At 36.7% G+C, this 27,155-nt stretch overlaps 1 long non-coding RNA gene across 1 annotated transcript; it reads left to right on the top strand.

The window, feature by feature from the left end:
- The first annotated feature begins 6,572 nt into the window (after positions 1–6,572).
- LOC130083903 (uncharacterized) lies at positions 6,573–12,683 on the top strand. Its single transcript, XR_008806877.1, has 3 exons — positions 6,573–6,704; positions 7,757–7,814; positions 12,271–12,683. It is a non-coding gene; the product is annotated as an uncharacterized LOC130083903 (long non-coding RNA).
- The last annotated feature ends 14,472 nt before the right edge of the window (positions 12,684–27,155 follow it).

Raw genomic sequence — 27,155 nt, 5'->3', positions numbered from 1 at the left:
TCGACCGATATATCGGCCGGCCGATATATCGGGCCGATATTTGCGTTTTTTACGTGTATCGGAATCGGCCGATACGCGGCTGCTGCGTTCGCCGATAGTTTTTTCCCGCATTATTTATAGACAGGTGTCCACAGGCAGCTCTGTGCTGCTGGAGACGCTGCAGTTCACGTGCAGACCCTGCACTGTCCCTCCCCCACTAGCAGAGTGCAACCTGCGCTTCAAGATAACGGTAACTTTTAAACTTTCAAAGCATCTTTTAACTGTTTGACTGCTGAAATATTGTCAAACACTTTGAAAATGGAAACACGTTGCTCTATAACTGTTATGTGGTTGCAACTATATAGCTAAGCAAGTTTGTGGGTCCAAATGGAAAACGCGAATGACTCGTCTATAAAACTGCTTGCTTGCCATTGTATTTAGGGAGCTGCAAATAGCTGTAGGCTATCCGTTCAGTATGCATTAGGGCTGTCAATGAATATTCTAAATACGAATATATATTTGACTAGTTTAAAAAAAACTGAATTTTGAAGGTGAAAATTAATATTCGAATGTGGAAAAACACGCCCGCGGTAGCAGACTAACGTTACCACAGCACAGCTCGCTCGGAGCGCTCAGTGTCGGTTCTATGTACTGTGAAACTTCAATTAATGTATTTGTTTCAATCACTGAATGAAGCCTGCTATATACCTTAAATTGCTTGCACAAAACTCTTGATCAGCACTCAACATTTGTTTGTTGTTGTTCATTTAAACCGGTATGCGCGGAGAGCGTGAGGGTGAGTGCGAGAGAGAGAGAGAGAGAGAGAGAGAGTGCGCCTGCGAGTCCGGGCGAGCCAGAGTGAGCTCTGCGGTCTTGGCCATTAGTTGATTTACTCGGTTTTTTTTGTAGTAATACGTTGTCAAATATGTTTCAACTCAAATAAGCTACTTAATACTAGTAGTTATGTCTCTTTGTATTAATTTGTCCTGTTATTGACGTAATGCGCGTCATTGACCAAATGCACGACGATATGTTCAAATATGTTTTTTTGAAGGGAATATACAAACGCCATTTGAGCAATTTTGACAGCCCTGGTATGCGTACGGTAGCTGTTACGAACACTGGTCATAGGATTAAGTAATACCAACGTTCTTCTGTGCTTTTTGTGGGAGATTTATTCAGCGACCACCTGGCTGAGGTTTGGACGCGTGTGGTGTGTGTCTCCCTCGCCATCGCAGTGATATTAGAGACTAGACATGCTCATTTTATTTTATGTAGAAAAATTTAAACCATGGCAGTAAATAGTTTGTTACTTTTAAAATGAAGTACAGTGTGCACTGTGCACTTTATTATGCTGGTTGCTACTGTGTGCAATAATGTAATTATTTTATTTATGCTTAAATATTTATTTTCAGCAGTGAACTTTTTTTTTGTTCTACCTCATGTTTTTAATATTTGTTAAATATAGTTTATCTACTTGTTCTTGTTCTACCTCACATGTTTTTACTATTTGTTAAATATTGTTTTTTTTACGTTAAATAAATGTTACTTTTATTAAATTGAGACCTGTAACATTTGTTAACATCATGTCATTTTTGACAATGACATGATGTAAATTGAGGGAGCAAAATGTATCGGCTCCAAATATCGGCTCAAGAAAATCGGCAGCCCGTATCGGTCATCGGCTAAGGCTGATGGGAAAAAAATCGGTATCGGTATCGGCACTAAAAAATCCATATCGGTCGATCCCTAGTATAGAGTACAGTGCATAGTAAGTGCATAGTGTATAGTACACTATGTATGTCACAGTATGTCATTTGGGATACAACTGTAGAGCTCAGCAGTCCTGGAACGGTTCCGGAAGTAAAAAAAAAAAGCAAGCATATATACTTAAAGGGATAGTTCACTTAAAAATTACAATTCTATCATTTACATCAACCTTTATGAATTTTCTTCCTCTGCTGAAAACAAAAGAAGATATTTTGAAGAATGTCGGTAACCAAACAGTTGATGTACCCCATTGACTTCCATAGTATTTTTTCCCCTACTTTGGAAGTCAATGGGGTACATCAACTGTCTGGTTACCTACATTCTTCAAAATATCGTCCTTTGTGTTCAGCAGAAGAAAAAAATTCATACAGGTTTGAAACAACTTGAGGGTGAGTAAATGATGACAGAATTTTCACTTTTAAGTGAACTATTCCTTTAAGATGCCGACTTTATAAGCCTTCATCAATCTCATAATGCCTTTGTAGAAGCAGTTATCCATATCTGCAAAGTTAATTAAAAAGTTCTTTAAAAATCTTGAAAAGTTGCTAAGGAATGATTATGATGTTAAACCAGAGGCTGAGTTAGAGCCACAGTCTAGCATTTAGCACACATACTTCAGACATATTGAGTTGTGGTGGTCATGCAAGAGATTTTCCCATGTTGTTTCCTGTAAATTCTCTTCTTTTTTCCCCCTCAAATATTGCCAAAAAGCAGAGAATGAGCTCAGTAAATCACATTAGTTCTTTTGCCGGGGTCACACGTGATTCTGTCTGGCTACCAATATTTCACATTATTCACCTACGGGCCAGTGAAAAGACCTTCGTGTATCCTTTAAATGAGATCTGTCCTGGAAAAGTAGAAGCTGTGTCAAGCCAAAAGGACAAGATAAATAAAGTACCACATAATATCACACTTCTCAGGACTACCACAGAGGACTTCAACTGCCCTTCCTGCCCAAACAAGTCAGACGCATTTTCTTTTCTGGAAGTAGAAGGACATTGTAAGGAGGTCAGTTTGCCTTTTTTTTCATCTCTGCAATAAAGAAGAACCTTTTTTTTTTTTACATTTTTACACATCCATGCTCTAATTTCCAGCAGCCCAAGCCAGATGAGTTCAGGCCTACCTTATCTGTCTTGTTAAACACAGACAAAGGGATGAATCCTTTCTCCTTTTCTCTTGTGGAGACAATAGCCCAAGTAGATAACCTAGTACTCTGGAATTAATTATCTGGCCTTTTAATTCAGGGTCGTGGTGATTAGCCCACTGTGGAGGCATTAGCATAATATTTTTGCTATCTTCCCTGTGCTGGGTCTCCTGGACCTTGTCTTTTTCCCCCTGTGGAAAACCCACTCAGCATTTCCTCTGCTACCTGCCAGTCCCTGCCTATGAATGTGATTTGAGGGAAATGAGATTTCCTCTTCATACCAAACGGGCTGATGACAGTTCATTGCAGGGGGATAATTATAAATGGTTTTTATATATCATTGACTGCTGTGATGGCGAGAGCGATGTGAGGTGTTAATACAGACGTTTAGCTCCATTATTCCACATAATAAGGCAAGTGACTACGCCACTGATTACCTCCTCTATCAAGACAGGACTTCACAACATTCACCAATCAGACACGCAACAATTGGTGGAAGAGCGAAACCTCAACTGTACTAGCTCTAAATTTAAAATGGAGATAGAGAACATATAGACCTTCTTTTCAGTTTTCTCTTTTGCATTTCCTTGTTATTCATCCAGTTGTGAATCACTGATCTCAACCACCAAACCACAGTGAACTCCAACAACCTCTCCCCCTCAACAGGTTTGTGTGCCATTCAGAATTGAACTAAGTGAGTCTTTTAAATTTAATTCAATTCAAATTCAATTTGCAACATTAAATTTAATTTGAATTGAGGTAGCAAACAGGATAGTACAACCATAAGTCTTGTAAGAGCAATTCAACAAAATGGTTCATTTGGGAATAATTGCAATTTAAATTTAAGTTAAAGGAAGTAGAATTACAGTTCACTGAAATTCAGAAAATATTATAATTTTTAGAAAAGCAAAGTTCTACATTTTGCCTTGATAAAGCCTTGATTGAACTTTTGAAATCAAGTTAAAAACTTTGAAGTTTAAAGAATAATTACTGTTAGATTGATGCACTATAAAAAAAATCCATTTTGTCAGACGGATTTTAAAGAGTTTAAAGGTTTGTTGAACTATCACATTTTTAGAAAACGTTGGGATTATATAAAAAATAAAGTCAACTTTAAGGCCGGAGCAACTAAAAATGGCAAGATCTTGCAAATTTGGTGGTTGTCATTTTAATGTAATGTTAATTGCTATGTTAAAATAATTTATTATGCATTATATTATTTACTATAGTATTGTATTTTGTGTAATAAAAGGTTGAGACAGCATTTTTTTTTTTTTTTTTTTATAAGTTACAGAACTCAAAAACTTGACGCAATCATCTTCAGGACTTTTTGGAATTTTCTCAACTTCTTTTTACAGGATGAATGGATGGATGGAAGGAATGAACCTTTTTGAGGCAGGGTGTGGAGGTAAACATCACTCCCCAGAATTCCTCTTCCTGTTATTCCAATGCAACTTCCTGTGAGTTGTGGCCAGTTTAATTCCCATTCCAATTCATAAATTGAAAGCAAGCCATTTCTTCAATTCTGAATTCTGCACAAACCCTAAACATCCTCAACCAGGTGCAGGTATAGCAACACAAAACAGACCACTTCCCAGAAGTTCCCACAAAATAGACTGCTAACCATCGCCACCATCCTCTGAGTTTAGCAATATGCACTGAGATCAGATGAAACCAAGTGTATACATACACTGGGGAACCACTCACAGACAGAACCCCAGCTACACACCCTCTGGCTTCATACCAGAGAAGAGGCTGTTATCTGCATTACAATATCCTGCTAATCAGCTCTTTTTGAGATAGGAGAGGACGTCTCCTGAGGATCACCGGGAATTTTGCTACAATTTCATTTTTTAGAAAAAGAAGAAGAAGAAAATGTAAGAGCCACCCATGCATTGGAGCATTAATTTCCCATTTTTATTTCTGTAAATTTGGAGCCAGTTCCAAATTACTTTCCTATGGGGGATTATGAAATTAGAGCACCATTTTGAGGGATTAGGCTGGTCTTAAACCTCCTGTTTGAGGCAGCGGGTGAGGAAGCTTCTCTGTGCAATCCAGGAGTTCCCAAAAAAATACAGAGGGGAGAACAAAAGCAGTTTAAAACATTACTTGAAATGAAAAACAGCTTAATACACAAGTTCATTTATACAGCTTAAGAACCAGGGGAAGCGATACACTGATATTGAAGACTTATACCATATGAAAGCAAAAAAAAATCTGCACTTTTAAATTCAAATACTTTATATGGCAAAGCAAAAGTTGATCTATCCTAAATTATTCATGGTCTCTTAATCACTTGCTTTAACCTGAATATGCTCATGAATCAACAAAATTGCAACGTGTTAACAGATGGAGCCATTACTCCTCAGTGCAAATGTTCTTATTACAAAGCCAGACACAACATTTGGATTTTGCAGACATGTTATTGACGACTTTTAAAGGGTTTGCTTTGTTAAAGAAGCAAAAAGTTTTTGTTCCATGAATTCATGTTTTGTCTTAAAGTATGCAAGCCCAAATAAGCCATTGTATTGAATTTACACTTAAAGGACTTGTGTTATTGTACCCAATGAGGTCTAAAATACAAAGCATCTGTTAGCATTCACATTCTCAATGGCAGTTGAAGTTGCACTGGTACATGGCCATTTTATTTTAAGGACTGATCTGAGCTGTAAATGACATGTGACTGAAAATATAAGTTTCATGAGCCCTTAAGAAAATTATATTATAATACAATATAATATATAATATTTGTTTTTTTTATATATTTTAATTCTGTAATCCCTACAATTGCAGCTGTCAAAAGGGATTTGAGCAAGAATTAAAGGCAATAAAATTGAAGCTTGGGTAACAAATGATTCTTGAGATACAAGATGTGACTGCAGGGTAAATGAGGAGCGTGTTAAAGCCTGACATTTGCGTGTACAGCTTGGTTTTGCTTGCCTAAAGCAGTTAGTAGGATTGTTTGTACATAAATCTAGGTGGCTGTGTATATTTGGACATAATTTGTGCTCCTCATACAAGCGAGCCAGTTTTATTGGTCTGCATTCATTGGCTTACTCAGAGATGACACCTCATTCTCAAGATCTCAGCTGCTGGGGTTTTTAATGCGCTGCTAAAGGTCAGGTCATAATCACTCCTCTTTAGTCCTGCTTCCCATTTAATTGACTGTCTTCCACACATAAAGCCCATACTTCTCACTGTCTGATTATTGCAGCCAGCGGATACGTACACAGATTCATGAGATGCTATCCAACCTGCTGTCTGTTTCCTACAAGACCTTTGGGAAATGTCCATCCAGCTTAATTTCCAATCACAACTTGGAAGAGTATTAATAGACCTGCCATCCAGAAACGTGTATCGCTAGGCCTTTGCGAGCCATCTCTAATACAAACCTCCATAAAACATCTCTGATGGAGTTAGATCTTCTCTCCCTCCATCAAACAGAGAAAGGCGAGTTTGTATTTGAGGCTTTTTTGTCTATGTACTAGGACAAAGCACACAAAAGGTTATTGTCCCTCTTCGGCTCTGGAAATATTTCCTTAAGCTCACCTCAGACCAGGCAATTTCTCCTTTTTTTTCTTCTTTTGCCTTTGTTTTGAAGACAAAGGTGATGAATTTGGAGCGTGTGTGAAATGCCAGGCAGACAACGGCAGAGAACGAAGTGTGTCATTTATTCTCTCAGCAGGTGTGACGCGCCGGGCCTGGTGTGCGCCTCGGTCCATTGTCCTGCCGCACACACGCCCCGCTCCCCGGAGAATAGCCTCCTCTCCCCGGCCGCGCCAATCCCACGACAGAAAACTCGCAACAAAAGGTGAAAATGAGTGTAAATTGGAGTTATTTTTCCATCCTTTCCCTTTGTAATTTGAACACTTTTTATCTGCTGAAGCAACGCTTTATTTATTTATTTTTTTTAGAGAAGGAGCTCGCTGACACCTTATTCACAGGGTTATGTGACAACGTAGGCTTCTGATTACTTCCAAATGGTGTTACGATGAAAATTGTAAACTTTGACCTGCAGAGCATCTTGTGACTTTCATGTTGTTTGGTTTATCTCTGCTCCATTATCGAATTTAACTTTAACACCATTTAATTAAGCGTTATGATTTTGTGTCTAGTAGGCATATCTGTAAAACACAAAGAACCGCAAGACACACACTTTTCTTAAGTAGGACGAGTAGAGATCAGTTCACTGAAGCTCTGAATATCACAACGTGATAAGCCACACCGATATGATTTGATTGGATTGGATTGAACCGTCTTTGTTTAAATACAGTATATGTCCTTGGCCTTGTACTATCCTTTGTTTTTGTTCGTACATAAATGGTTCACTAGCTGTAATTGTAAATCTTTTAAATGTTTGTATTAACCGTTCAGCATGAATAAAGTTGGCCATACATTTATGGTGTATTAAATTCATGCAGAAAATAGAACTGTCACAGTTTATCTAAAAACCATTAACTTTAACTTGCAGTATTTTTGTTAGGGTTTCCACATAGACCGGGCCTCAAGTATGTCAACACACTCTGGTATCAACGTAGTAATTCATACAAGCGAATACTGAATGGGAGAAAATGCAATGCACAACATGGTGAAATTAGTCCCGTGTTCTAAATAAAAGAGCCAATTGCCAATTGGTTAAATCATCGCGTCACTTCAGTCGCTGTTTGAAGCTCTAGTTGCCATAGAAACAGTCAGTGTCCTGAGACGTGCACATGCTCATTGACTGGACCAACCTGAAATATATGCATTTTTAAACGCTATTTGAACATAAGAATCAACATTTATGGGACACTTTATGTCCAATTTTGATATTTAATGTGAGTTTGGCAAGCAGTTTTTGAGATATCATATTTCCCCATTCAGGTAGCTAAGAGTTGGCCTTGCATGCCCGAAAACATCCATCCATCTTTCTATCCATCTGGTAAGGCTTTAGTCACTTACTTTAGGGTCCAATTCTCACTATTACCGGTAATTAGTTGCTTATTACTAGGATATTGTCCGTTTATTAGTACTTATAAAGCACCAGAGGCGGACAGAGTACAGAGCTTTGTTACTTGAGTAAAAGTACAGATACCCCTTGCTAAATTTTACTCAAGTACAAGTAAAAGTACTACATTCAGATGTCTACTTAAGTAAAAGTACTAAAGTACTTGTTTTTAAAAGTACTTGAGTATCAAGAGTACAAGAGTAAATTTTCTAAATATTGCATTACTAATCTACTGCCACAGTGCTTACATTTATGCACAGAAACGTCCTACATGGAGTTATGAAAAATGTTAATGTTAATACCTTGGAGAATGTAAAAGGAATTGAAAGTAAAATCAAGTCATTTTCATCTTTTTACCATGTTGCTTTATTTAATTAAATTAAATTTATGGGGGGTCCCATCTTAAATGCGGGGACAACACACACACACACACACACACACCACATGTAAGGGTGGCGCTGCCAATAAAGCACCTAAAAGCTGTCACAAAGAACCGGCAAAAGGAATGATTATGAATATGTAAAATATAGCAAGGAGATATTTTAATTGTTTATTAAAAAACACTTGTTAATAAACAAGTGTTTTCTTTGTCAGTGTCGGCTAAGATGAAGTTGACGATGCTGACTCGCGATCTTCAGTAGTGAACGCGCCAGAGAGAAATGCACATTTCATACGGATTACATAAGCAGAGACAATCTGTAGTCTGTTTTCTTTCGTTTTGAATTTTTCTGTTTAAAAGTAGACATGTCTGTGAGAGGCAAGTAGGCTACCTTATACACTGAGTTTCGGTTCATTTATGAGACGAGATCCAGTTCACGTGCCGGCGCCTCCGTTTCTTATCTATCGTCTGCTATTTACTTCTTATTTATTAAACCCAGGCAATTGGTTGATGAAACATTGATTAAAATTAAGATACAATTAATGCAAAACGAAATTCAGGTTAAAGAAAGGTTTTGTGTTTTCTGTTTGATGTCTCTGTGAAAGTTTTAAAGCATTTTTTATGCCGCTTTCAGAGCGCTCACGTCCGTAACGGAGAACACGTCCATAACATTGTTTTTTCCTCATAAATGCAAACCCGAAAAATAAAATAAAACAAAATTAATATTTTATGTACTGTGGAGACTGAGCGCCAACCCTTCTTCATTCGCTGGGTAGTAGCCTACTTTGGTTTGCGCAGTGTAATTCACATAATCAGTAAAAATATATTTTGCCTCCTAAAGTTTTTTTTTTAAGAAATCAGAAATCCCTCGTGGCTACGCCACTGCCACATCTGTGTTAAACACACCACATACTCAAGAACATCAAACCAAATGCTTGGCTTACATTAATGTGTAATATAAAATCTGACCATGGAGTTGACTTTGGCGGAAAGCTGGAAGTGATTGCTGATAGGCTGTCCCAATCAGTGGCGCCTGCACAATCCAATCACGTTTGAGAGGGAAACAACAAATTGAGGGTTTCCAAGATTTTTCTTTTTCTTTTTACTTTTTTTTTTTTTTTACTCGGGTACTCACGGTTATGGATAGAAATGTATTGGAGTAAAGAGTACAATATTTGCCTCTCAAATGTACTTGAGTAAAGTCATAAGTACTCCCCAAAAATGATACTCGAGTAAAGTACAGATCCCTCAAAATTGTACTTAAGTACTGTACTCAAGTAAATGTACTCCGTTACTGTCCGGCTCTGTAAAGCACATGTTACTTTCTTATTCTGCATGACAATATTCTACATCCCTAATCCTTCCCCATACCTAAACATTACAACTGCCTTATTAACTCTTAATAATAGAGTTTATTGAGGTAAAATTTGTAGTTGGTGAGTGAGAATTGGACCCTAATCTAAAGTGTGTATATATATATATATAAAACCATCTAGCATGTCAATTACCCGAGGCACACTGGCCTGTTAAAGTGGCGGGTCTAATCGTTCGGTATTTATACCTGATGGTATTTGGGGTAATTATAAATCACCGTTGCACCTACACCTGCACAAAGCAGCTATTTCCTCACAAAGAAACATTAGCTCATCTCTTTTAATCAATATGAAATATATTTGCCGCTTTTACCCACTAACAGCATATTATCATGTCGGGTTACAAATTAAAACGCCATGGCACTAACTGGCTGGGGAGGAGGAATCGGGCATCACAAAAATCTAATTGTTCCCATGACATTTTTCTTCAGCGGGACAATTAATTCTATCGGTCCACATAACCTTTTCCCCAAGTACTGTACAATGGCATTTTTAGTATTCATAATGAATGGACTGTAAGTGAGAGAATGGTTAAAGCAATCATTACATTATTTAACAAATGTATTTAATTGGATTGGACACAGGGAGTGTGTTTCTCAGTGACAACGATCATTGATGTTCTGCCTGATAATTCAATATTGTAAATGGGATGGTTTTGGAGAGAATACAATCTTCGATGCATTACTGTACTTGTTGGCGGCATGTTAACGTCTTCCAGGCTCTTCCTCCGCCCCTCTCTTTTTCTTGCTTTCTCTGACTTTCAACATCCCGTTTAATGAAAGTCGAGGTTGAGTAGTATTTCAGCTCAACTGAATTTACAAAAGCAATTTACAGAAAGGGCTCACTTTGGCTACATTAGTGAGAAGCTTCCATCAGTCCGGGCCCCCCGGGGGCCGAGAAGGTGCTGTACATCCGTGTCTTAAACTGAGGTGAACATCCTAATTTATTAAGTATTGATCACCACAAATGACAGTAAGTGCTACAACATTTAGTGAGCAAATAACTGACAAATTGACAGACAATTTTCTTACATTTGGAGTCTTTAATGGCTTAAGTACACAAGAAAAAGACTATAAAAATATTATCAGCCATAGACCATGAGAAAAACAAAAATCCATCATGGCCATTACACTTTCCTCTGGACATTGTTAAATTACCTTAATGCCTTAAACAACGGACGTTCAGGCCTGTAATGATGCATTTGGTGAGTGTTTCTTACGTTTTGCCCAAAAATTACATAGTTTTATTTGATTTTTTAAATGCAGCTTGTAATGGGATACGCATTATATGCGTGCTGCGATGCCATTATATAGTGTTAGTAGAAAGTACCTGAGATTGTATTGAAGTAAATGTGCTTAATCTAGGCCGGCTTAATCTAATTTCCATCAACAGCCATCTTGTTCCGGGCTGTGAGAGAAATGTTAATGTGACCTCATTAATCTATTAGCCCTGATGCACGCTCATAGAGGAGCAGGCAGATCGGAATAAATAATGCATTATTTTCACCAGGCATGGCCCTCTGTAACCCGTCCCACCTCTAGGGCAATTAAAAGGGGTTAGAGTGCCTCCGCCGCACAGCTCCGGCACGTGGAAGGCCAGGCACTTCGGTTGAGTATTCGCGAGTTGTAGCGGTATCCTCCAAGACCTTATTAATAACAGGCAGGAATGCATCTGAGCCGCTTTAGACTTGACCTAAAGACTTGTTTATCCCCGTGGGGGCGCGCTTCTTGGGTTTTTCTGCTCTGTGCCAGGCGCTGAGGGAGGCGTAGCTGATTTTAGCTGTTTACCATTGAGAGCCCTGCAGGAGCTATCGGACTCAATTTCGGGCATCTTGTTTTCATAGAGGGGGTGTGTGCTTGGAAATATCTCTACTTGTTTGTCCAAAAAGGCCTTTCTCACATAATTATGGTCGCATACTTTGTATATGACGTAATGTGCTGCAAAATGAGGTGACGGTCAGTTTAATGGTTGTTTTTATAGACCATTTTAGGAGTTTTAATTAAATGACAATTTCCTTTTTATCCCAAGTTCATGAGAAGGAAAAAGCACCGTTTTCATTTTTAACCAAACACGCCCTTTTCAAAACGAGCGCCGCCAAGTTAGGCATCAGCAAAAAAGCTGTGCCCGAAAATAGCTGTAACTTCAAGCTTAGCTTTTCAATAATTATAGCTTAGCTTTCTTTACTCATAAGAGATCCGGGGATTCGTAAACTGTAGGAAAAGTTAGAAATAAAAAGTTGGTGTTAGCGTTGTATTCTCTCATGTTTCACTCCTCAAAAGCTGCAATTATGCTGTGAAGATCAGGACTCATACTTGGTTATCATGGGGATTGACTACACCTCCGGAGAGTTTCAGCCTAAATCAAAACTAAAAGATAAGCAGTGCTGTTTTTCCTCTTTCTTTCAGTCTCTTTTGCACAAAAAAAGCCTCCATGTTTCAAAGGGCTCTGGCATTGATTTGAAGAAATGTTCCTGTTTCAATTCCTATCTGTGTTTGAATATTGGCAGTTCATTCCACTCAGGGAGACATCATTATGGAGAGTTCATTTTATTTGTATTTTAAATGAATGCACTTTTATAATGGATTTGATTGGACAGATGACTGATACTGTGATCCGATCCGTTTTGTGTTTTTTTAAGGAGTCATCCATTAGCATTTCAGAAGAACAGCATCCAATCAACGTCTTTGCAATGCCACGAACTGTCCATTCAAATTCCCTCTGACTCCAATAACACTTATCTTAAAGCGTTCCTTTAGTCTGCCTTCAATACCCATGCAAAATATCATTCAACCTCAAAATTGCATTGAATGTAAAAATGAAAGACCTGATAATGTCCTTGACTGGAACAAGAGAGGATTTTTTTCTGCACTTGGGTCAGTATATTTGAATAACATAGAGCTCAAAGCTTGATTCTCTAACTTCAACTTTCCTCTGGCGAATTTAGTTGATATGTAAAATATTAATTCAGTTATCTTCTGGATACATGCTTCGGCAAGTACATGCAGCCTCATTTAAATTCCAAAACCAGTCATTAAATGGATAGTTCACTGAGAAATTAATAGTCTTTCATTATTTACTCACCATCATGTTGTTCCAAAACTTTTACTTCAATTATTCCGTGAAACACAAAGGAACATACGTTTTTCTTCAACCAATTATTCCCAATCGCTGTAAAAATAATGCAAAAATGTATTTCCATACATAAATATACAACTAGTGATCTTTTTTTGAAGTGTTTTGTGTGAACAGACTGAAATTTAAGCTGTAATTCACAATGACCTTCTGTGACTGAATCATTGAGTCAGTGAATTTGAGAACTGTATCATTTTTTAAACTGGATCAACTTGGTTCATTGAAAAGATTGAAACGAGTCAAAATAACAATTTGTTCAAGAATCAGACGTCAATCTTGTTTTTGATCATTTCAGTAACTTATTTTTCAGTATGTTCATCACACAAACCGTGATGTTTTTGTCAACTGTGTTAACTAAAATACTATTAAAAAATGTTTTCGTAAAGTGAAATAAATATGAAATAAAATAAATTAAAGCTATACAGATATAAACAAAATAATAAAAATTACAAAAGCGAAAGAAACAATCAAAATAACTACAACAACAACCAAATTTTGTATTCAAATTGAAATATAAAATAAAAGCTAATTCTAAATATTAAGGAATCCTATAACAGCATATAAATAATACTAAACATTGAGAAGACCAGGGGGCTGTTCCATAAATGAAGCTTAGAAAAGCGGGGATTAAACTCCAAAACCTGACTTGAATGAGCCTAACAAATAAGTTGGGGCTAAAGTGGTTCCATAAAAGGTAATTGAAGTTCACTCAATCTCACTAATTTGATCCAGGTTTATCTAGTCTAGATAATTGCGTGTGCACGCGTTTCTGAAGCAGCCCTAGAGGTCGATCGTGGATCAAATCGATCCACCATCATACAGCGTATATTTTGTGCTGTTTTATGCATTTGTGACATGTTTTTTTTTTTCCCTCAGTGCACAAATTACATTTTACAGTTATATTTTCCATCTGTAAATGTTAGAAAGTCGTGCAAATGTATCCATTTTGCTGCTAATCTTCATATTGAACGAGCGCTGCTGCGCGCATGCGCGCCAAATAGGAGCGCAATAATTCTGACTAAAATATACATTTTGCTTGGAAAATTAATATGCGATCTTTTATAACACTAGAAATATCTTCTAATTATAATAATTTCTCTTTAGGATGTTGGATAAGTTGCAGTGAACTTCTAGCTCATTACACTCATATATTTTATACTTCTAATAAAAAAAAAGAAATTGAACAGAAGTAGCCTAATTCAGGGAAGATTTTTTTTAAAGAAACTAAATAAATAAAGATACAAAATATAGTTTTGGGTATAGGACCTATGCTACTTTATAAAGATGATATATACTTATTTAGAATGCTGAGAATTACAGCTTTTAATGCAATCATTTTTTTTTTGAGAAAGCAAGAATCCCCAGTTTTAAATGAGTGGTTAGATTTAGTTTCTAAAGTACATTATGGAGAGGATAACATTAAATTAAGAACAAATGTATACATTTTGAAAAGATATGTGCAACTCTAAAATCAAAGAATATTCCATAAAATAAAGGAATATATATTGGCCTACATTAACTACATTTTTATGTAACCTTCCCTTTTATTTCTAGTTATTTGTTATTTTATTTATTTACTTATTTAATATTGAATATTTGATATTTAAATAATATTACTTGAATAACTTTTAGGAATTATGTGTCATTCATTATAAGAGTTTGATATATGTGAATGTTATATTTTTATTAATATTTATTTATTGTTTTATTTATATGTATGTGTTGGTATTATCACAAAAGAAAAAAAAGTAGAAGGAAAAATAAGGAATATTTATTGGGGGAAAATATGATGTCTTTAAAGGAACTGTCCATTTGTATAATTGTGTTAAATGTGTTTGAATTGAAAGACATAAGAAAGTACTTCAAAAAAAAAATATATATATATATATGAGACAGTGTAGAGAAAGAATTCTCTGATAACCGAGGCATTCCTTAATTAAAATGTCTTTATTACAAAAATGACATGTCCTAAACGGAAAACTTTAAAACGCCTTATATATGTGTCTATATTGTAGCCTTATTTAAGTTGATTTTCTGTATACTGTGTATTTATAAAGTCCAATAATGGTATTAGAGACTGTCAGTGGTAATATCATTGTGTTCTTGTCGGTCAGTGTTGAGGATCTGTGTAACAACTGAGGCTTAGCCTGACAGTTAGCCTGCCCTGGACCAGGCTAGTTTCCCAGCATAAGTTGCCAGGGTAACTGAGTTTAAACTTTTTTAAGTTTGATTTATGAAACCGAATCTACCAAAAATAAGCTTGACTAACCGAAATAAGCCTGGCTTATACTCTAATCTTGGTTTATGGAACAGCCCCCTGGAATGCAATGCACTGTTGTTATAGAATATTTTTAGAAACATTTTATGATGTTCCTTTTGAAGCTTGACAGTTCCAGTCCCCATTTACAGTAATCGCGTGGAAAAGAGCAACCACATTATTCACACAACATGAGGGTGAGAAAATAGAAAAACTTTTTGCCATGTTTTTAAGTGTTATTCATGTTAGGTTATCTTCCAATGATAATGTATGCTAGTTCTGGAAAACAGCTACAGGAAGTGATGATGAACACCCGACTCTCAGAGCACAGGGACGAGGCTAGTCAAAGGAAATGGTTTGAATAATTGGAAATGTGGAGTCAAAATGTTTTTCTGAGAAGGAGGGGGTGGAGTGTAAGACATTGATCTAAATACATTATGCAGCTAATGGGTTATTTCAATGCACACCAGGGTCAGGGGTTCGGGGGGGATGCGTTTAGTGTGGACGGGCAGACTTTTCCAATCATCTGTCCTGCAGGACGGACCCCAGGCATGGGGCTGCTGGACTGTCCCTTATGGTGGTGGAAAGTCTAATTTTCACGCCTAATTTCCTCTTCTAAAGAGCACTGAACAGACCTTGTGTCTTCTCCCCCCATCACATGCACATGTCATCACTTACAATGGGGCCTTTTAGTTTAGAAAGAGCAATAACTTCTTTCTATCCAATCAAACTTTTGCATTTTGCCTTATTGTGCTTAAAGCCATCTTTAAATCTTTCCCGGCTCTCTTTTTTATATATCACGGTTATATATATTAATATTGCTTTGCAAAATGTAGAACGTCATTTGAACATAAATTCTGTCTCTTAGCATGCTGAGATTTCAACTAATATTTGATATAATAGGATTTTTATTCCCCACACTTTTGTGTTTGTTCAGGGTATAATTTGGCCGCCCTAAGTGTCACAATTTGAGGGCTTTTTTTCTCCCTGTAGATAGCCCATGTGTCTGCATTAAGTGCTGGGGGGCCTGCATCGTATTCACTGGTTCAGTCTGAGATTTTTATTATCATTTTCAAAGCATCAAAGGTTTTCTCCATCCAAGCTTAAAGAGATGAAAGTTTGCCTTTGTTCCATCCCCACGACATTACTACCATGCATTAGAGTTCTTTTTATATGTGAAATTACCTTTTACATTCTCATTGAGAGAGCAGTCTATAATGCAGTAGTTCCCTCGCACGCTTTTTTTTTATTACATAAAATTGTATTTTTCCACCTCCTCAGGAAGATACAATTCACTTTTTGATTTTTATTCTCTCTTCTTCTTTCTGAGGTTCATAGGGCGATGCATTTTATGGTCACCACAGCCTTTGATCGGCTCTAATCTCAATGACAAACACTGCTTTGTTTGTTTCATGTGTCAAAACCAGGCTGTCTTTGTTTTGACTGATATGTTTTTGTTCTTTTTTACTATCAGGAAAGCAGGATTGGTCACTTAAAGCACACTTTGAAGATACCACAATCCACCTTGCTTAAAGTACTTGGTCTAAATCTACCAACTTTAAATGTAATGTCACTTTACTTAATTTATACATATTTTTATACATAGAATTACATTACATAATATGAATTGATCAGCAAGCATCAAACAATTTAGTCTTTAGTGTCACATGATCCTTCATAAATGTATTCTAATATGCTGATTTGCTGCTCAAGAAACATTTCTTATTACGATCAATGTTGAAAGCAGTTTTGCTGCTTAATATTTTGGGGGAAACCATAATATTTTTCAGGATTCTTTAATGAATAGAAAGTTCAAATGAACAGCATTTATTTGAAATGGAAATCTTTTGAAACATTATAAATGTTTTTACTGTCATTTTGCCATAACAATATAATCTTAAACTATGTTTATTATGATAATATTAACTAAGATTAATTAATCAACACAACATGTAATTAATGTGTTTTTATTATGTGCTTTGTTGCATGCTATTTTTAAGACGTCTTCTGTTTCTGCCCATTAATATTTGATTTTTCACATAAAATAATCTTCTCAAACTTTCAGAATCAAACTGCTGCTGTGAGTTCACAGTCATAATCTGAAGTGGAACCGACTGGTGTGTTTGGTGCGATCAGTGAAGAATGCAAACTGAATGTACTGGCCTGGTTTTTTACTGCTCTGTGATTCAAATAAACAGTTCTCTTTTGAATCCCCTGCGGTTGAAATTAAGATAATTAAAACTAAAAAAACCAACAACTTGAATTTCATTCCCTGCATAATGTAATTAATATCTTTTTACCCATGTGGAATTTTAAATTAAGATGTAAATTGTCCATTTAACATAGCCATAGGATTCATAATCCTGAGATGTCAAACTCAATTAAAGCTTTCCCACACACAAGGGATTTTCTGGACACACAATGAGAAACCAATCAAGATCTATTCCAAATTACTTTGCTGTCTGCGTCCATGATGGAATTGTCCACTGGGCAAATCCCCAGTGTCTGTGCAAGATTCATCTTTTACCTGAATGCTTGAGCTCTTCACGCCCGAGTCAGTTCCCTTCTTTCTTTTTACATATGCAAACAGGCCGGCGTCCCAGACAATTGCTCATTCCCCTCTCTTGATCACAGAGGCTTTAAGCAGCAAATAAGCAGCAAATGAAAGGAATGTTTAAGCGAGGCATAATTTCAAGAGCTGAGGAAGGTACAGCGGTAATGTGTTAATCTGCCCCTGTTAGATGAATCACCTCCAGGGGTGGCGAGAGCTGGGAAATGGAAAGATTGGGACTGACAGACTAAACCAGAGAACGAGCTGAATGTGAGCGCATCTGCACAGGCTTAAATATCTCGCTGGACTCTTCCCTATTAAAAGTAATGGGTGTCTGACCTTCTGTAGCAAACCTGTGGTTGCTTTAAAAAATACTTACATTTAGTCTCATTGCTATAAATTAATGTAAAAAGGTGCACCTACTGAAGTAATTGTCTGTTTATGATGAGCTGTCATCTTGGATTTATACTGACACCTAGTGGTGTGGATGTACAGTAACATGATGCAAAAGCATGTTTTTGTTACCGATGATGCTGTAGAAATACGCTCGCTATTTGCAGTTAGACATCATTTATATATTCTGTGAGTTAAAGTGGTTGATGAAAATGTGTGTAGTGTGTATTCAGGAAGTCTGCAGCCTAGTATTGAGCGGTGTAAAATAAATGTTATTGGATAAAAAGGGAAAATGCACTATACTTGTGTCACCAACAGCACACGATGAAGATGAAGATGAAGATCAGGTATAACATCTTGTCTAATAATCCACTCAGAAGGCAATACAACCAAGATACAAAAGATACCAACCATATGTGGAAATGTGACCAGACAATGGGTGATACAAACAGAGCAACTTAAATAGCAAGGCAAATGAGGGTAATTAATGACACACAGGTGAACTGAAAACTAATCATATCTGTTACCATGACAATTAAAAGAAAATTGAACAAAGGACAACACGTGACTGAGAAAAACAAACTAAAAGTCCATGAAAATGAAACTAACTGAACTGAACTGTGAACTTGAAATTTCTACATAATTATTTGTGGAATTTCCTAGCAATTTCTGTGTGAAAATGATCTATACATCAGTTTTCAGTTCAAGTAAATTATTGGAGTACGTTTTAGAAGAAAATACTATTTGAGTCTTTCTACATTGAAAAAATTGGTGTAGAAACTTCTTGTGAAGTAAATTTCTCAAACAATTACAAATACCATACTCCAACATCGTTTTATTTACAACTTAGAATTTTTTTTTTTACAGTAATAGTGCATATTTAATTCAATGTGTTACTTGCCATTTCTTTGTAATTATTTGTGACAGTTTCTACAATTTCTGAGTAAAAATGGATTGAAAAGAAATCCTAGATTATCCTACACCAATTTTTTCATCTTATGTTCATCTTATGATTTAAACATTTAAAAATATTTTTAACATGTTTTCAAAAGTACTCAAAAAACTTTTTATTGAAGAAAAAATACTGCTTTTCCAATAGAAATGATCTATTTGATGGACCTAACAGTTTAACCTTCTCATCCAGCAAACCTGTATAAATGTTTTTATGTCATTAATACACTTTCAAGTGGTCATGTTCTAGTTAACGAGAAACTGTATAAATGTCCAAAGTGCTTTTTTTCTGAAATATCTACATCACTCAGCGCAAAACTCGACAAAGTGGCTCGGGCACTAAGAGTCGATGGGGCCACTCATCTTGTATTGAACTTCCCATTGCAATGGGCTTTCAAACTGAATTACAGCATGAGGCCCATTTATAGGGCACCTTCATGGAGTCCTGCTGTATCATATTCAATTGTATGATTCATTGACAAAATGCTTTTAAAAGTTCCTTACACTTAAACTTATTTTCTCCCCCTCCCCCTCATTTGTGCTCCCAGAGGCTCCCTTTGGCATCTTTATTTCCTGGCATAAACAAGCAGCAACCCCGGTTCTTCGTAGATTTAGGGAAATGATGGCCGTTTGTGAAACAGTTTGAGTAGTTTTCTATCAATTTGACCATTTCAGCATCGACTTCAAGAGCGGCATCCTGTGAATCTGTGTAATATGGTACCGCATTGTAGCTTTTCGCTTAGTGTCAGGAGAATTGAAGCCTGCGAGCTGTTTATGAGAGCATAAGTTCTATTGATAATGACGCCAAAGCTTCAGTCCACTAAGCCCCGATGAGTCACTCATTTGTGGAGTGTTTAGCTATGGCGTGGCAGGGGTTCAGTGCTGTCCCTCATTAAAAGTATGTCATTAATCATTCTCTGGGAAGTATGTTTAGCAACAAGCAATCATGTCGCTCACATCAGGGTCCATAGAGGGGGAAAAAACATAGACTTCATAAAGTTGCTAATAGTTTAAGCGTAAATACCAAACTTTGCATTGCGACTAATGCTATTCTAAATAGCGAACATGAATACGGTTGTGCCGCGAAATGAAACCAGTCAAGAGAGCAGCGTTCCCCCATTTGCATGGAAAGCCATTTATAATTCCGGACTTCAAAAATTCCTGTTCAGTGATTTAAGACCTTCAAACACAACAGCTCATTTAAATAATAATGATCATAAACTATCGCCCAGAGCGGTCTGCGTGTACATCAAACATCGGCTTCATAACATGGTAAACAAGAAAACAATGATGGCGGGCCACTTAATTTATGCTGGGAGTATTTTTGTGTTATGTCACTCTACTTTTAATTGACTCTAAAGGCAAGCGTTTCCTTGAGTCGTTGTTTATGATTGATTCTGTCTTTAAAGGAATAACATTGCGGTGGACAGCAATATTCAGACCTCCATTAACCCCGCAGATGTCTGAGCTACTCAAGTATGAACGCATTTGCATTTCTCTTTAGTTTAAAAAGGCGTCCGAAGCCTCTAAGACAGACTCATTCTATTAACCGCATGGGCATCTTTTTTTACAAGCACACGGCTGTCGACGTACAAATCAATTTGTGTCACTTTGAAGTCGTTATGATTGCTTGACATCAAAAATATGGGGCAATTAAGATCATCAGGCATGTACCCTTTGCCTTTTTGATGCTGAATATTTAAATTTTCTTGATGTATTGGCCTGTAAGCAAGGAAGTACTGACCGCAAACACGTTCAATATTCACACCTCCCCCATCCAACACACACATTCAACCCCAGTGTCCAATTTCATTAAACAGTAATGTGAGTGTGAGCACATTCATAAAAAAAAAAAAAAAATCTTTATTTTTTCCTTTATCTCAACCTTCAGTTACAAACAAGGCTGTCTTGGGGAAGCTACAATAATTTAAAAGGATTGTTCACACAAAAGTGAAAACTCTGTCATCATTTGCTCGCCCTTATGTCGCTCCCATATATCTTTTTTCTCTCTCTGTGAAACACAAAAGGAGAAATTCCTAAGATTTAGATTTCACTCTGTTTCTCACACAAAGCTATTGCTGGCTACTGAAGATGTGAACTATAGCCACATAGACCACTTTTATGAAACTTCTATAGTGCTTTTGCATCCTTTTTGAAGCTTTAAAGCTTCAGTCCTTGCTCTGTGTGATTGCATGGAAAATAGTCATTAAAATTTCTCCTTTTGTGTTTCGTGGGAAAAGGGGAATGATATCAGGGCGAGTAAATGATGACTGAAGTTTCATTTTTGGGTGAACTATCTCTTCATTAACAAACAGTTGCTGACTACAATTACATTATTTAGAGGAAAATTGTCTATAATTATTTATTTATTTACTGCCTAAACTTCATATAAAATTATTTTTTAAATGTAGGCTATATTAATAATTATCCAACAATAATTTGTATTTATACAATTCTTATATATATATATATATATATATATATATATATATATATATATATATATATCAATGCAATTAGGATCTACATTTTATATGACTGTATAAACATTATAGGAGGGACACATACAGTAAATTGTCTCTACAGTAAAACATTTATTTTTAAAAATTTAAAAAATTGCATGGCCAAATAGCTGGTGTCCCTCTGTTCATTGCACTGGAGTGCCTATTAATCATTGCCAATATCACAAGCAGAACCCTTTACATTCTGCTCTCTGCATGTTTTATTCACATAATATCCATATAAGTCCCCCTCTAAAACTGTCGTTCACCAGATGTGCCTGAATCTGAAGATAACCCCTTATGTTTGTGATCTTGCCATGACATTTTAAAGAAACATAAATATCTGAACTTTATCCATTACTCTCTACAGCAGAGTTCCCCAAACCTCGGAGTCCTGACTCTGCCAAAGGGCTTAATTCAAAATCTCAGGAGGTTTGGCTTGATTTTTAAGGTAATCATTTATTTTTTAAATATTTTATTTACATTTACCACTACATTAATATATATATATATATATATATATATTAGTTCTGCCGAATCGATTAATTGTGATAAATCACATCTAACATAATAGTTTGTTTACATAATATGTGTGTATTTATATAGGCCTACTGTATATTATACATAAGTGTGTGTGTGTGTGTGCGTGTCTCTGTATATATACACACACCCACACACACAGAGACATATATATATAATGTATATAAATATAATAAAATATATACACACACACACATATTATGTAAACACAAACTTTTATGTTAGATGTGATTAATCTCAATTAATCGATTTGACAGCACTATTACCTATACTGTACATAACATCTGAATAAGCATTGTTCACACTCACAGAATGACTCGCAGCAATCTATGCAAAGTGTTGTAGATTAATATTTAGGTAGATCATTTGCAAGATTGGAATAATTAGCATGTCATAATTCATGTATTCCATTTGATAGAGTATCACTCTGAGATACTCATTTGAATAATATGCAGCGCATCATTGTGGGTATGAACAGACATAGGCCTCATAAATTCACATGCATTGTAATTATTTCAAAGCATGTTTATCATTTTAAAATAATTTGAAGTGTTCATGTAATAGGGACACAGTAATGCTAATTGAACCCATTGTTCCTAAAGGCTCTATCTTGATGAAAAAATCTAAGCTTCTTCACATTAGCCATACATACTGTATGGACATACTTGATTATTTTCACTGCTATATTCCACATTGCCAGACATTTATATGCAAAGCTTTCCTGTGGTAACATGGAGAGTTTTTACAGTTGAATAGGATCTTCCCACCAGGCCGTTTTTCTTAAATGGCAGATTACCACATATCATTGTACATTAAGGCATGGATGCTTTACTGAGAACTCTGCCAAATATATAATTCTTAGCGGCTTCTGGAATACAGTACAGACCACATGAGGTGCTCCCATGATTTCCAGCACATTGCACAGGGCATGTTTGTGACAGAGAGCGCAGTTGCCTTTCGTTAACATGTAGTATAGACACACATGCATACATACATCAGTGTTTTGACAGTTGGGCATCATGTTGTCATACACAAGACCTCAGCCCTCAGTTTGAAGAAGGTTATTCTGTCATTCAACCTTCATTCTACATGAGCTACACATCATGCCTGAGAACATAAAGGAGTGGGAGGAACATGGTAGAGAGAGAACCAGGCAGAGGAAGAGCGATAGATAGAGGGACAGGTGAAATATATCTACTGTATATATTATTTATGTACGATCTATCTATCTATCTATCTATCTATCTATCTATCTATCTATCTATCTATCTATCTATCTATCTATCTATCTATCTATCTATCTATCTATCTATCTATCTATCTATCTCTATCTATCTGTCTGTATGTCTGTCTGTCTGTCTGTCTTGTCTGTCTGTCTGTCTGTCTGTCTGTCCCCACCAGTAATGCATTTATTTATTTAAATTATTAAATCCCCAATCACTAATGCATTTATTTTCTTTTGTGTGACTTATTTTGTTGTGTGTATTAATGATTAGTCAATATTGTATATACAGGATAAAAGACAGAAAGAGGGTGAGATATAGGCAGAGAGGGGGACAGACACTTTATTTATTTATTTATTCATTAATTCATTATTCCATTCATTCGTTCGTTTGTTTGTTTATTGGTTTGTGTCACTGCTTTTATTGTGTGAATTGATGCTTTGGCAATAAAGTACTGAGATGGAGAGAGAGACAGGCAAAGTAAGAAAGAGAGTCAGAGATAGAGAGACAGGCACTTGTTGAGACAGAGAGACAGAAGGGAGGGAATTGTGTGTAGGGGGCAGGATACTGAATTTTAGCCTCATGGCTAAAGGCTAATGTTTATTTGGCTGCTCATAACTAGCCAGAGCCCCACATCTTTAATGCATTACGCCTCACCAGTGGAAACGTCTATTGCCAATTAGTCCTCTGGTTTACCTTGGCTCTCCCAAATGACTGCGAAATGAAAGGTGAAGGCGAAGGAGAGAAATGTAAGTTAGTAATTACAGAGGTTTGTGCGGAGGCGGCAGCAGGCTGAAACGCAGACTTGCGCCACATCCTCCCAAATTCTGTTGTGCCTGGGCTCTTTCCAGCCCCACGCAAAGGCCCAGCCGCTCACCACTGGTAATTATCATACAGGGCTCGCTAATTAATTTTGTATAATTTCTGTTTGCTTAAGACATTCTGGGGTTATTTATATCTAGCCATCTCTGGCTGACGCTGTACTGAACGCGTTGACTCCCTGGTTTTGAGACTGTTATATTTACTCTCCTGGTTTTGATCAATCTAGGCTCATTGGAAATATGTGCCTCCCGACATTTATGCAAAATTACGTTTCTTCTTGCACGTTTCATGACAGTTTCAATGTGAAAAGTCCAGTGAGTGGCAGATGAACATGAATCTGGCAACATTTTATTACACCGTGTCTACCTCGGGTACAAACGCTTGTGTTGTGATAGCGCCCGCAACATCTTGAGGATGTCTAAACTAAACGAGTTAAAACAAGAGCTCTGAATCCATTTGTACTGTTGTCGGAAGTTGCGCAAGCACGTGGAGTATGTCAGTAATCCAGTGTAGACAAAATAGCTTTTATTTATAATTTATCTATTTGCTTTTGTCGCGCACACGTTGCGCTGCTAGTGTCCATGTATTTGTTGTAAGTATCTAAACAGTTCGGAAACTAAATGTTGAGTGAGTGGCGCTAAAAGCTTGAAAAATAACGTAAAGTGCATTCGCTGAAGCAAGCATGACATTTTAGCCTTCTTCTACAAGTCTTTTAGCTTTTTCATTGTGACTCATATTTTTACATACCTGAGCGCACCACATGGCAAGGTCCAGCCCATTCTCATCCTTTGGCGTCATACATGTGACGCTTTGTACATTTCGTCGAAATCTTACGCACATGGCATCCTTTAGCATCAATATGAGACGCAAAACCCAAGGCGTCATACAGGTGACACTCGTCTAAATCCGACGCACATGGCATCGTTTAGCGTGAATATGAGACGCAGATCCCAAGGCGTCATAACCGTACCCTACCCCAGACCTAAACCTACCCATAACAGTGCGTGTTATATTGACGCTAAAGGATGCCATGTGCGTAAGATTTCGACGAAATGTCATATGGCGTCACCTATATGACGCCAAAGGATGAGAATGTGTTGCAAGGTCAGTGCTGTACCAGGTGAGCTACTGAGCAAGTTTATTATGTTAGAAATGCCATTCATATGGAGCTGGTTGTGTAATGCAAACATCAAAATGTATATGTTATATATTATTAGTTTACAAATTGTGTGCTATGGTAACATAGTATTGTGTAAGGATCCGCACAAAAATAAGTCTTTATCAATTGATAATCTGGCTGTCATCATAATTTGTGCGAAAAGGAATAAAAGTTGTTGGTCTTTTACTGCCTCTAGTGTTCATTTCAACTGGAAACTGCAGTGCATTGTATGTATAGTATATGTTTTTGAAATGTTTGGATTCGTACAGATACTGTAAAATGAAATTCCAGGACTTTCAAGGACTTTTAAAGCATTACCTTTTTTTGGTTTTCAAGTACTACAATCAGAGATCTCACTTAACAGTATATCAATCATATTTCATATTCTATAAAAGGTAAATAAATAAAAATAAACTAATAAAATAAAACTGTACAAATAAAGTGCTGCACATGCAATGACTTTGGATATTTTAACCATTGAAAGGATACTATGACAAAGATATCGCTTTCCTTATTCGAATTATTTTTTTTTTCACCTGAAAAATTTAAGTTGTATTATATACTTGGATATTTATATGAGCAATATCATGCTCATAGCCATGCTAAATGGCTCTATCTATATCAGACGGGCTGCAACGTTAATTTTGCGTAAAAATATTATTGTATCAATAAAATGAAACACTAGTTGCACATATTTTGTCTTTCAATAATTCGAGTACTTTTCAAGTACCTTTTCATATATATGGCTGTTTTCAAGGGTTTTCCAGGACTTACATTTCAAAAACTAAAATTCAAGTACTTCAAGCACTTTAAGCACCTTGCATGAACTCTGTATATAGGCATGTATTTCCAATGAGCATAGGTTGGTTTGGATGGTGGCATGTAATTGCCACAAAGGTTTAGCAGACATCATGACTGTGTTTTGGGGATTTTATGAGCATTCTTAGAAGTTCTGTACTCGACTGTTGAGCACCCATTACTTTCTGTTAAAGATATTCTGTCCTCAAGAAGCTGCCACCATTGCACTTACTCGAGCAGTGCCAAGTTTTAATGATTTTAATGAAACGATGGAATCGATGGAATATATTTATACCTGTAAAACTGCACACTTTTCACTATTTTTCTAATTGCATGTATTACAGGTCTAATTATACAAGCGTCTGTCAGACAGCTGATGAGTGTGTGTCATTGCTGGCGGTGGAGTGTATTTCCATACAGCCTGTCAGGGAGTTTTTTTTTTTTTTTGCCTGTCTAATGCTGCCCCCCACTGCTTCAATACAGAACATTTATTATCCCATAATTACTCGGGGCCCTCATACAGGCTGTAGGCCAGGTCGCCCGGGTGCACATCTATTATCTTCACCTGTTAATTCATTTGGTGTGACGTAACAAGCGCTCGGTAATAACAAATGTGCCAGAGCCCAGCTTTGGCAATTAAAAGCAGCGGGGGGCTCCTATTTTGATGGTCCAAATTGTGACATCCATCATAGGACACAAGCAGTAGCACAGTGGGATGACAGATGCCACCCTGATGGCAAGGCTAACTAACTGCCTGTCCCACTGAAATAACTGTCCTCCCCCACCCTCCCATTCCAACTGCAGCTGCAAATTATCTCATGAAGACTGACCCGTCGGATCAGGGCTCACGCGGTATCTAGAAAGAGAGACCTATGGATGGGTCTGATTAATTTAAACATCGAAGAGCCAGGGACGCTTTCTGATAAGTCATCCAAAAACTCGCTGCCAAGAAATGACAGACATAAAGGTTTTAGAAATAGACTGGGTTTGTACATAGTTTTCAATGTCTCGGTGCGTTTGCTTGGTCTGTTCCAAACCCTTGTGTGCTTCCTGCTCAGGCAACTGACTTCTTAGACAGTGTCCTAACAATCATGGAAACTCAATAAGTGACTGATTTGGAATGCTCTATATAGGCAGCAACTTCTACAGACTGCAAAAATTGATTTCAATACATTTTGGTGTTAGCATGTTGCTAA

Source organism: Rhinichthys klamathensis, unplaced genomic scaffold (assembly GCF_029890125.1).
Source record: "Rhinichthys klamathensis goyatoka isolate OS25496 unplaced genomic scaffold, OSU_Roscu_1.1 h1tg000059l_1, whole genome shotgun sequence".
Taxonomy (NCBI): Eukaryota; Metazoa; Chordata; class Actinopteri; order Cypriniformes; family Leuciscidae; genus Rhinichthys; species Rhinichthys klamathensis.
This window is presented reverse-complemented; position numbering and strand designations above follow the sequence as displayed.